We start from the raw sequence: 13,343 nt of genomic DNA, 5'->3' as shown, positions 1-13,343 counted from the left end.
AGGAAATTGATTTTAAAAGGAAGAAGAACAATCTCATGAGAGCAAGAACGGTGAAGCTTTAATAAGTACCAGTGCTGCTCGGTTATTTTGGATTCTTTCTGGTTCTCTTTGTTTTTCCTCGTTTCGATCAACAGTTCCTAACTTGCTTCCCGTGGATTACTCGCGTCGACCAGATTAACTTTCTTACTTCGTAGGCCTTTGTATTCGTCCCAGGTTTTGAAGAACGTTAGCTACATCTCGGTGGAATCACCACAGACGAACTTTCCTATTTCCCGGACTTCGTATTTTCATCAGTTGAAAATCAACATTTCGTGACGAGTTTCCCACCAGGATTTTCGACCCGGATTCTGAGGAGTATTGGCCACATACATATTGGTTGAACTTTCACCATTACTCTTCTTTGCTATGTTGGCTGAGCATTATGTTGACTGGGAGACTGCCGGCGTTCATCAGGAGGATGAGAAAGGTCGACCTTCCGATGATCTGCGGCTGGATCGTCAAGGTGTGGGAGGAGATCCGTTGGATATCATCAAGCGAGCATTTCTGAAATGCTGCATCTCCAGGAACATGGATGGCACAGAGGACAATTCATCATTTGGGAGGAGGAGGAGGCTGCAAATGATGGTGACAGCGACATGGACTTGCTCTACCGATTCAGACAAGGAGTTACGTGCCGTCTTCGACAAGGAAAGCACTGATGAGGATTTCCTCGGGTTTAGCTGGAAAGCTTCATCAAACCCAAACGGCCCAAAAAACCCAAACCTCCGCATAACGACCTGCTTCTTAAATGACAATATAAGTTACGAAAACCTCAACTTGATTGATGATCCTAATCCTTCCGCTGCTCTGAAAATAACTCGGAGAGGCCAATAGAGAAGTCCAACTAAACTTCAATTTCAGAGCCACAAATCCACCAAAAATATGTGTGATACCGATATGAATCCCTTTTCTTCATTTTTCTCGGAACAAAAAAACAGAAATCCTCTTTATAATATTAAAAAATAAGAACGAAAAATAAAAACTTCTTGGTATCTTCTCCTCTATGTTCAACTTCTTGAAAATGAGAACAAGACTGTAAGACAAAATTAAGCGGACATGGGAGAAAGCATGTTGTCACCTCCATCACTTTGTTCCGCACATAGTTAATGTACAAACGTATTTAGATCTAGATCAGAAAATAAAATGATCAATATATTCATTTACTTAGAGGTTGAAAAATAGGGTTGTGGTAAATACACGGCTGTGGTTTTTACACCGGAAAATACGGTATATATAAACTAGTGGTGTGCTTACACATTGTATAAACATACTAACCATGTTTCCCCATTGTCTCAGGTCGCTCACCTGCATTTGATTTTTCATTAATTTATATTTTCATTTTCGGATGCTTACCGACGGTTCTGTAATTTTTCCTGATATATCGGCTTTGATGTTTGTTGGCACACAAAATTACCATGCTTCTCCATTGTATCGGGTCACTCACCTGCATTTTATTTTTCTTTGTTTTTTCATTTATTTTTATTTTCACTTATGGATGTTGTCCGACGATTCTGTGTTTTGTTTTGTTTTCCGGTGCACTGACTTCGATGACCATCGGCACGCAAAATTTCAGCTTTCTACGTCACCCCGAAGGCACCGATCTTTAATATCAGTCAGTCAGTCAGTCAGTCAGTCATCGAACAAAAAAGGTAACTTTATCTACCCTGCGAATCTCGCAATAAACCTGTCCATCGAGTTTCTTCTGAATCCGTCCATAACTTTTTTCAGATATCGTGCTATAAATTGTTTTTGAACTATCACTCAATGGTGAAGAATTGCTTTTAAAATTTGAGTGTCTGGATTCGGATCTTCACCAAAATCCTGTTCACAGACAAACAGACAGATTTTTAAAAAGGACACACAAACAGAAAGACAGGGGTGAAACCAAAACTTCCTTCCACCTTCAGTGGCAGAGGTAACAAGCAAGAGCAAATCTGGTCTCTTGCTTGTTCATTGCTGGATTAATAGTTGCCAACTCTACCACTTTATGTAGTAGTCTACCTCTTTTTGTATACATGAATAGCCTTCTGCTTTTATTGCTCAATAATCACAAAAATACCGTTTTCACAAAATAATGTCTCATCAAAGTTTTTGATGGATTTTTCATATTGTGGTAAGGTTTTTGTCGACATTCAGGTGAAAACATATTCGGAAAACACGATTATTCTGATTTAACTTTGCATAAAAGAGTGTCTTAGAATGCACAAATGTAATGCTAAAACTAGAAAATTTCCCGATCTGGGGAGAGGGGACACCTTCCTCGCAGACCCTCACCATCCTCTCAGACCTTTGCAGTCCCCCCCTCCCCCCAAGACACTCCACCCACCTCGGTCGCATCGCTCCACTACACCACAGATTGTTATCTTCCTACAGCTTTCTCGTTTCTCAATGTTGGAAACTATGAGATTAGCAGGGTAGATCTAATTACCTTTTCTGGTTGGATGCACCATTTTCTTTTGAAACGATGTATAATCACACACACACACACACACACACACACACACACACACACACACACACACACACACACACACACACACACACACACACACACACACACACACACACACACACACACACACACACACACACACACGTAGATATACTGTAGGACCCTGCTATTTGTGGGGGGGGATAAGTTCCTGGAAAATGCCGCGAATGTTGGGGGCCGTGAGAGCAGGGGCTTTTAAAAATTATTATTTATTTATATTTTTTAACGTGGTCTACACTCGTGGAAGAGCAATTACACAGAACAAATGAGGAAACAACATAACAAAGGGGAAAAAAACCAACACCAGGGTGGAGGGTGAAAGTAGACAGATGGACAAACAAGGAATGCAGGCAACAGTGAGGGGTAAGAGAGAATGCAAAGGGTGGACAATATGGATACATGAGCAAAATTGCATTTGAACAGTTTGTGATTTTTGTCAATGTCTGAGGATAAGGAAGAGGCTGCCGCCTGTCTGACAGTAGGATGAGAGATGTCAGACCGAGAGTGGAGTCATCAGCAAAGAGATAGGATTTTCCAGAGAGTCAGTGAGATTACTGATGAAGTTTCGGAATCATATGGGGCCTAGATCATTGCCTTGGGGTACTCCAGCCTTGACAGGGAGAGGAGATGAAAGGGTTCTGTTTTGCACCTTTTCATGTAATTCTGTGATGTTGGCTAATGTCTAATTTCCCAGGTGGATACAGGAGACCAGTCCTGAAGTGATAAAAAACAAAAAACAAACAAAAAAAACCCAGGCACGAATGTAGAAACGGGTCACTTTATGACCTGCAAATATGCGGGGTCCGACAGTATATATTAATCCAGTATCGTGGGTTTCACTTTCACAGTTTCGACTAATCACTGGCAACTTCTCTATATACCTAATTAGTTGTGGGGAATGATTTCAACCATTCATGGTTTTTGGCCTGAGTTGCAAGTCATTGTTTGCACCCACGCACATGGTTAAAGTGCTCCACAAAGTGCTAAAGTGTCACTCCAGTCCCGTGATCCTCATATTGAAAGGGCACAAAAAGCTCTTTAATATTTGGATTGAGGACCAAATGCAGAAAAAGTGCTTTTGAGGGGACCGGTCAAACATGAGAAAGGATTGCGTATCTACGAACATGTTCCACGAGGCACACGCTTAGGAGAAGAAGAAGATGGTTCGACCTCCATAAAGTCAAGTTAGCCAGGGAAGCAGCATCGGCAGACCATATTGCTGCAGAGAACTACCCGCCACAGCTCAAGGAACTGATTAAGGCCCAGTCACACCTTGACGTTTTAGCCAGCGATGGCAACGTATTAAAATGTATGTAAAACGCTGGCTTACGTTGAACTTTTGATGTTTTTTTTTTATTAAAGATTCGGACGTATTCATAACGACTTGGTCTTATGCATAACGTATTAGTAACGGACACAGAACGTTTCGTTGTGTTATCGATAACTTATACCAACGAATGCTGAACCTGTTGTTGGCCTTCACAACCTATGCCCAACGATAGTCTAACTTATGCATAGCGCGCTGCACGCATCGCTGATGATGACGTGGCATAGGTTATGAAAAGGCTGCCGCACAACGATTCAAATCATAACCGCCGCAGAAATGGAAGTGTCAACATCGCAGTCACACCTTGGCGATCTTGCCAGCGTATGCCGACCTCTGAAAAATGCGTCTAAAACGCTGGCGCACGTTGAATACGGTATGGGTAAGTTTGGTATGCGTGAATAGAACGCTAAAGTACGCTATCGTACGTCGTATTAAATGGAGTACGTCTTGTAATTTTAAACATGATGAAAATTTTACGACGTACTTGCGGTATGACACACGCTCCGCATGTGATGGGAATAAGTTGTACGCACGATATGCGATCGTTGACACACATCGACACACGTTACTTGTAAAGTGCTCATAAGTCGAAACACGTCAAGGTAATGGTTAGCATCAGTGTTCCAGACTCCCGGTTTATTTTTTTTTCGGTATGACGGTGTTCAGTTGACAGTGCGGTTATGATTTAAATCGTTGAGCGGCAGCCTATTAATTATATTATATTATAACCGCACTAGAAATCGAAGTGTCAAAATCACCATCATACCGAAGGAAGGAAGAAAAAAAAAAACCGGGAGTCTGGAACACCGACGCAAACCATTACCTTGATGTGTTTCGACTTATGAGTACCTTACACGTAAAGTGTGTCGATGTGTGTCACCGATCGCGTAACGTGAGTACAACACGTTACTCATAGGTTAGAAATAAGTTTCGGGTACGCTAAACATTACCTCGACGTGCTTCGACTTATGAGCACCTTACAAGTAACGTGTGTCGACGTGTGTCAACGATCGCGTGACGTGCCTACAACTTATGGCCAGCGTTATGCGGAACATGTGAGTCATACGCTGGCATACGTCGAAAAATTTCAAGCATGGAAAATTTGAGGACAACCGAAAAGTACAACGTTTAAAGGCAGCGTACTACGACGTATGGCAGTGTTTTTCAGCGTGCTCTCAATGTTATCAAAACGTACCCATAACGTATTCGACGTGTACCAGCGTTTTAGACAAATTTTCCAAAAATCAGCATAAGCTGGCAAAACGTCAAGGTGTGACTGGGCCTTTAGGAGGGATTTCGGCCACAGCAGGTCTTCAACACCAATGGGACGGGATTATTGTGGAAAAGGATACCATCCTGTACCTTCCAGTTCAAGCAGGACTGCAATGTTTCTTTATATTTGAAGATAAAAGACTTTTTTAAATATTTATTTTACATGTTAATGTTAACATTTACATGTTATATATTTATTTTACATGCTTATTTAAATTGTGATATGTTTATTTTTAGCTGCCAACAACCTTCCTCGACTTTTTCTCTAAGTCGAGGAACCTAATCCCATTTTTCCCATGAGGTGCAAGTGGAGTATTAACTTCCGTGTTTTTGGATTTTGTGGAACTTTTCAGGAATGCAGCCCCCGCAATATTTCAGAGTTTACCATATATACGTTTGTATGCACAGTGCCGAAAGAAGGTCTAAACCCCCTTTCTAAATTTCCCCCTTTTGTCGCTTTATAGCCTGGAAATCAATTTCATAAAATCGGACTTTCCCCACCTTTATTTAAACGTTGTAACCCACAACTTCCAAGAGAAAAACAAATTCTACAAATTTCAGAAAATTAATTTAAAATATAAAACTGGAATATCTTGGTTCAACAAGTGTCCAACCCCAATTATAATAGCAATTGTAAATTATCTCAGGTGTAAGCAATCACCTTCAACATCACACACCAAGTTAATTGGCGTCCACCTGTGTTAAATTATAATGATTCTGATTATTTCAGAATAAAATCAGCTGTTCCTGAAGGTTTCCTCTGCTGGGTAGTGTATTTCACAGCAATAACTCAACCATGAGCACCAAGGAGCTTTCAAAAGACCTCTGGGATAAAGTTGTGGAAAAGCACAGATCAGGAGATGGGTATAAAATATTTCAAAGGCCTTGAATATCCCTTGAAGCACAGTCACGGACAATCATTGGGAAGCGAAAGGCATATGGTACCACCAAGACCCTGCATATATCAGGTCATCCCTCCAAACTGGATGACCAAGCAAGGACGAGACTGATCAGAGAGGCCACCAAGAGGCCAATGGGATATTTGAAAGAGCTACATGCCTTTATGATAAAGACTGGTCATTGTGTGCATGTGACAACAATATCCCAAGCACTCCACAAGTCTGGCCTGCACGGTAGGGTGGCAAGAAGGAAGCCATTACTCAAAAAAGCCCACCTTGAGTCCTGTTTGAGGTATGCAAAAATACCCATCTCCAGAGATTCTGAAACCAAGTGGCAAAACGTTTTGTGGTCTGACAAAACCAAGATGGAACTTTTTGGCCGAAATACAAAACGTTACTTTTGATGCAAACCCAACAGAGCACATCACCCAAAGAACACCATCTATACTGTTAAACATGGTGGCAGCATCATGTTATGGGGATGTTCCTCGTCAGCAGGGACTGGGGCACTTGTTGGGATAGAAGGAAAAATGTATGGAGGAAAATGCAGAAAAATCTGAAGAAAACTTGCTGCATTCTGCAAGAAAGCTGAAATTGGGACGGAAGTTCACCTTTCAGCATGACAATGACCCGAAGCACACAGCGAAAGCTACACTGGAGGGGTTAAGGAACAAAAAGATAAATGTCCTTGAGTGGCCCAGTCAGAGCCCCAACCAAAATCCAATCAAAAATCTATGGCATGACTTAAAGGTTGCTGTTCATCAAAGCTCCCCATGCAACTTAGCTGAGCTGGAACAGTTTTCTCAGAAGAATGGGCAAATATTACCCAATCAAGGTGTACAAAGTTGGTGGAGTCCTATTCCAACAGACTCACACCTGCAATTCTCCCGTCCAAAGGCAGAACCTAGTAACTCACTTCTAATTGATTTTGAGAAAACAAATAAAAACTGCTTTTATATATATTAAAGCCGTATCCATTCGAGAAGGTGAAAGATATATATTATCTTTATATCGAGATTTCTATCGAAAAATATATTATTTTTATTATTTAATATATATCGAGAAGACAAATATTAAAGCCGTATCTAAGTTTTTTGTGGTATTTACCGAATTCTGTAGGAGTTGCTAGGTCCTGCCATGAGCGTACAAGCTTACGTAGGGAACAAATTACAATAACTTATACACTAACATGAAGCCTATAACCTAGTAACTCCAAAATTAGTATTCGCTCAGTTTTGATCAAAAAATGAGTTACTAGGTTTTGCCTTTGGACGGGAGAATTGCTGTCAAAGTTGTTTCCACCAAGTATGAACTCAGGGGGGTGGACACTTATCAAACCAAGATGTTCTAGTTTTGTATATTTAATTAATTTTCTGAAATTTGTGGAATTTGTCTTTCACTGAGAAGTTGTGGGTTATGATGTGTAAATAAAGGTGGAAAAAGTCTGATTTAATGCATTTTAATTCCAGGCTATAAGGCAACCATCCATCCATTGGGACCATACTCTGTACAGAGTGTTGGTGCTGCCTAAACAATCTCCTTAGCTATTGGGCACAATCCTGGACGGGTCGCCACTCCGAAGTAGGATTCCAGCAAGCTGGCACTCATTTTGCCGACCTCAAAAGGATGACAGGCAAAGTCAACCCCACCTGGTATAGGGCAACAAAAGGTGAAAATTTGAAAGGGGGTGTCGACTTTCTACAGGCACTGTATGTAATACATATATATATATATATATATATATATATATATATATATATATATATATATATATATATATATATATATATATATATATATATATATATAGTCTCCCAAGCAGTGATGGTCATGCATCAATGATGCCTCACTTTTCTTTGCCGAAAGCACTACCAAGCTTCAAATTTTGCCCAAGAGATTTCCAGAGAGACACGTAAACTCCAAAATGTAGAGCTTTTCAAGAACTGTGATGTGCAAGTTACCTGCCGCAGAAGAGTGCACAAAAAGGTAGACTTGTTCGTTTGAGCAGTCTCTCCCATGTACAGATTCTCCAGAAAGCTGAGAGTAGCAAGAACTACACCGAATGGCTAAGGGGTGATAGTTCCTGATCTTTTTTCTTTCCTTTTCGAGTATGCCGTTCAGGTGATGACCACGATCACACCATAACTCAGACAGCGAGTGCTGGCTTAAGGCCCAACTTGATAGGCCGTGAGAAAGCTCTTGGTTGTGGTGACTGGGCTTGGCTGCTCTCCTGGACCACCTCGCTCCTTCTTTGGTAATGCAGCATCAAGCCAAGTGTGTGGACATATCTGCTGCACAAAACGCAAGAAGAGAAATAAATTCATAAGATGCAGCAGCAGATGCACATTCGAGCAATTAAAATAAAAAGCCATCGTCACCAGAAGGATCATTCTGCAGTTCAAACCCGCAGGCAGGAAATGATCCAATGCCCGAGAAGTCTGCGTTAGTTTGCTGTGGCGCTCAGTAGTCTGACTCGCAATTCCCAGATGAATATTTCTTGAACCAAATTTGGCACTGACGTCCGTCCCTGTGATTCTATATGAGCTCACTGGTATGTGATGACTGGATGTCCCGAATATTTGTGAAGGCCATTGTGGTTATTCAAATCAATCGGTTTCCGATGGGGCACCACGGCATGCGTGTACTACACTACTTGTATATTCTATATTTGCTTCTGTGCTACTTTGGTGCTGCCGAAGCAACAGAAGCACTTCAACATGAAAGCATTCAAACAAATGAAGACTTTTATCTGGAATTCATTGGACTTCTTCGGATATATTTTCAACTTGAAGCCGCATAACGACCTGCTTCTTAAATGACAAGATACGTTACGAAAACCTCAACTTGATTGATGATCCTACTCCTTCCGCTGCTCTGAAAATAACTCGGAGAGGTTAAGAGAGAAGTCCAACTAAACTGCGTTCAAACACTTATGCAGTGCATTTGCTTGGGATCCAACTGTCTGTCCAAAAAGGCCAGGGATGACCCAGAAAACATGAACACGCATTTCCCCTTTGCCCACCAAGACATCTGTGCGACCTCGGTGTCCGATTTCAATCTCACCCTTCCAAGCGGTGCCTTCTGTGTTACAGTAGTGAGACTGAGAGGCATTTCCTTGGGATAAAAATATCTGCAGCTAATCAGACATCTGTTCCAACAATAGGCTTACCGAAGCCACATGATAAGACGAGGAGACACGAAGCCGTTTCTCATTAATTCGCTGTCAACGTCTGACCTTAAGATTGCTTTTTTTTCTTTCCTTACATCATATTCCGAAGCGAGGAATCAACGAGACTGCCTCAGATGCAGTAAGTTTTGATTTAGAGACGGTTATCTCACACTATAGGCTTGAATGGTGCTCTCATGATAACTTTGTGACTTTCAGCAGTCACATAATACTGTATACATATGAGACATTATTAGTGATGTCTCTCCTATTCATATTCTCCACACAATATGTTAGACATTTTGACAAGAATAAATCATTATTTTTCATTAAAATGTCTCTCTCTGCATCTCTGTGTCTCTGTCTCTGTGTGTGTTCCTTCCCTTTGCTTCAGGTCCAGGGGTTGCTCAGCTTTCCCACTGTCATTTCATACCCTCGTCACCTTGTAAAGAAAAGCGTTGGTCAGAAGAAATGTGCAATTATGACTATAAACTATCAACAAAAAAGTTAACAAAAAGCGCAGTAAAATAAAATAAACAGAGGGAATTTGAAAGCATTTTTCAGTTCTTATAAATTCAGAATGAGTATAGTCTTCTACTGAGTATAGTGGGTATAATGAGTATCGCGGCGTTCAAAATGTTTTCGGAACAAGATACTCATATTGAACGGGTCGCCACTCCATCACAGGATACTTGGCTGAAAGTGGCAGGAATTTGCAATTTGTCTGGGGTTCCGGCGATAAATCGCCTCCTCTTCATGCAAGGCATCATGGGGATCTTTAACATCTGGTAGATGGGTCCACTGGTCTTTGGTTGAGGTTTAATGTCCTTCGGATGGATGGCACACACATTGATGCATCACCCTGCATTCGAAACACCAGGATGACGGTTTCTAGCTCGGTCGAGATTTGAAGCCAGGCCGACCAGCTCAAACGTGCATGCGCAAACCTCTCGGCTATCCTGCCAACCAGTACATGGTTAGCAAGAAAATTTATTTTCTGGGACTCTTCCGAACATCTTGTTCTTTTTGAACACCTTTCTTAAAAGCCAATGGAAATAAATGTAGAAACAAATCAGTTTACCTGCTGTCATTTGTTTTCGTTCTCCTCGGCTTTGAATAAGAATGAAAACCTCTGACAAAGAAACGATATTGATCGCATAACTAATGCAGTCGAAGATGAGTGATGTCCCTTTAGGAAGGACATCAGACCCAATTGTTTTTTTTTTTCCTGGATGATGAAGATTCCACAGTGTACTATGCATGGAGTAGGCATGCGCTTGCTGACACGTCGGCAAAATTCCAATTTTCCGTCTGGGCTAGACGTAGCATCAAACTCTGCACAATCCTGCTGAGCCAGGGAAACTGCTCTCTGGAAGCTCTATTGGTCCCAATGGCATGAAAAGGAAAACGAAATAAACTGACTGTTACACATTAGTTATTCAAATGTTAAACTGTCCAGTTGTGACAGGAACGACCCTTGGTTCCAAAAAGATGTTTCTCCTGCTGGAATATGCGATAGATGCCCTTATGTGCACAATAAAACTTCTCACATCACCATTAACCTTCACACATCTCTCGCGCCGCTACCGGGCGATCACTCGGCTATCTTCGTCCTACGGGCCTGGCGAGCAAAACTGATGGAGGCAAATCAACAACAAATTCCCACATCACCAATAAACTTCCTGAATCATCATTGAACTTCCCACATCACCAATGACCTCCCCAAATCTCTGGGTCGCTCCCGGGTGATTGATCGGCTATCTCCATACCACAGGCCTAACCAACAACAAACAACTTCCTGCATCAACATTAAACTTCCCACATCACCAATAACCTGTGCACATCACCATTAAAATTCATATATCACGAATAAACTTCCCACATCACCATTGAAAGACACTTTGTGAATCACGAAGTGGCTTTTAAGTTCACTTTACAGTCACTGTGTAAAGGCCCAGTCACACCTTGACGTTTTAGCCAGGAATGGCAACGTATAAAAATGCACGTAAAACGTTGGCGTACGCTGAAGTTTTGAGGTTTTAAGTTTTGGTCGTATTCATAACGTGTTGGTCGTATGCATAACGTATTAGTTACAGGCACAGAACGTTTCGTTGTGTTAAAGATAACTTATACCAACGAATGCTTAGCCTGTTGTCTGCGTTCACAACCTATGCCCAACGATAGTTTAACTTAGTCATAGCGCGCTGCACGTATCGCCGACGAACTCGTGGCATAGCCTGTTAACAACCTGCCACACGCCGATTTAAATCATAACCGCCTGAGAATTGGAAGTGTCAAAATCGCAGTCACACCTTGACGATTTAGCCAGCGTATGCCGACCTATGAAAAATGTGTCTAAAACTCTGGGACACGTCGAATACGGTATGGGTAAGTTGTGTATACGTTAGGAGCACGCTGAAAAACAATGAAGTACGCTGGCATATTACGTGGTACGTCTAGTACGTCGTGAAATTTCAAGCATGCTGAAAATTTTACAACGTACTCGACGTATGGCTCACAAGTTCCGCATACGCTGGCGTAAGTTCTCGGCATGCTCCGCGATCGTTTACACACGTCGGCCACACGTTACTTGTAACTTACTCACAAGTCGAAACACGTCGAGGTAATGTTTACCATACCCGAAACTTAATTTTTAGCCTACGAGTAACGTGCTTTGAACCTATTAGTAGCGTATCTCAAACGCACATTGGCGTAAGTAGACGAATTCGATTGACGTCTTTCGCACGACCACAGAACTTACTGAACGTGTTTATAACTTACAGCTACCGTATAATGGCGATTTGGCAGCGTTTAGGGGAATTGGTATATACAAATGGGCTTCACAAGAGGAATCTGTCAGTGTTCCATACTCCATGTTAAGTAGATGTCAATTTCAGAAGCAGTGGCAGTGGTAGTAGTAGTAGTAGTAGTAGCAGTTGTGGTAGTAGTGGTAGTAGTAGTAGTAGTGGTAGTTCGAGAGAATTTAGTGATGTCGATGTTATTAGTAGCAGTAGTTCGCGAGAATTTAGTGATGTCGATGTTAGTAGTAGTAGTAGTAGTATCAGTAGTAGAAGTTCGAGAGAATTTAGTGATGCCGATGTTGGTAGTAGTAGTAGTAGTAGTAGTAGTAGTAGTAGTAGTAGTAGTAGTAGTAGTAGTAGTAGTAGTAGTTCGAGAGAATTTAGTGATGTCGATGTTATTAGCAGTAGTAATAGTAGTTCGAGAGAATTTACTGATGTCGATGTTGGTGGTAGTAGTAGTATTACTTTCAAGTAACGTGTTTCAAAGTGTGAACAACGTTCGTGTAGCGTGCTTACAAAACGTTACTCATAGGTTAGAAATAAGTTTCGGGGACATTAAACATTACCTCGACGTGTTTTGACTTATGAGTAACTTACAAGTAACGTGTTTCAACGTGTGTCAACGATTGCATAACGTGCCTACAACTTATGGACAGCGGAGCAGAACGTGTGAGTCATACGCCGGCATACGTCGTAAAATTTCAAGCATGAAAAAATTCGAGGAAAACCCAAAAGTACAACGTTTAAAGCCAGCGTACAACGACGTATGGCAGTGTTTTTCAGCGTGCTCTCAATGTTATCAAAACTTACCCATAACGTATTCGACGTGTACCAGCGTTTTACACAAATTTTCCAAAAATCGGCATAAGCTGGCTAAAACGTCAAGGTGTGACTGGGCCTTTACATGTGGAGAAGCAACATTTGATCATAACTTCTTCTTGGACCCATACTCTTGAATAGAGCATTGGAACTGCCAAAGCAGTTTTTCCTTGGCTATCTGGCACAATCTGGACGGGCCACCACTCCGACCATTTCTTGGAGTACAGCCGTGCCACTGATGCTGTGCCCCTCTACCAGTACACTGGTACTCATTTCGCCAATTTCAGGAGGATGACAGGCTGAGTCAACCCCACCTGGTGTTAATTCAGCAGCCAACAGGGCTCGAACTCAGGACCCGAGGATCCAAAGCCGCCCACCATAACCATTAAGCCAACACCAGGCTTATTTGATAATATAGTTCCTGCACTTTCGCAACATATTGTAAAAATAGGACTGTGCATCCTGAAGCTCACCTGGATCAGAGTAAGAGTCACTCAAGCCCCCACAGTCCCCCTTAGACCCTGATTTT

At 41.7% G+C, this 13,343-nt stretch overlaps 1 protein-coding gene across 5 annotated transcripts in view; it reads right to left on the bottom strand.

Annotated features, from left to right (window-relative positions):
• LOC147023821 (uncharacterized) overlaps positions 1 to 13,343 on the bottom strand; it is a 373,912-nt gene that overhangs the window by 340,367 nt on the left and 20,202 nt on the right. For 3 of the 5 annotated variants that reach the window (XM_085889658.1, XM_085889651.1, XM_085889657.1), the window contains exon 2: positions 7,990 to 8,316. The exons of 1 other annotated variant lie outside the window; for it this stretch is intronic. The gene's annotated coding sequence lies outside the window, so the exon portion shown is untranslated. Of the gene's footprint in view, positions 1 to 7,989; positions 8,320 to 13,343 lie in introns of all 5 variants that reach the window. One more of the 5 variants, XM_085889653.1, reaches the window with a different exon arrangement.

Source organism: Eptatretus burgeri, chromosome 7, assembly GCF_056783735.1.
Source record: "Eptatretus burgeri isolate ZD-2024b chromosome 7, Ebu_testis_v1, whole genome shotgun sequence".
NCBI classification, from domain to species: Eukaryota; Metazoa; Chordata; class Myxini; order Myxiniformes; family Myxinidae; genus Eptatretus; species Eptatretus burgeri.
The sequence above is the reverse complement of the archived record's forward strand: the minus strand, read 5'-3'. Positions and strand labels throughout refer to the sequence as shown.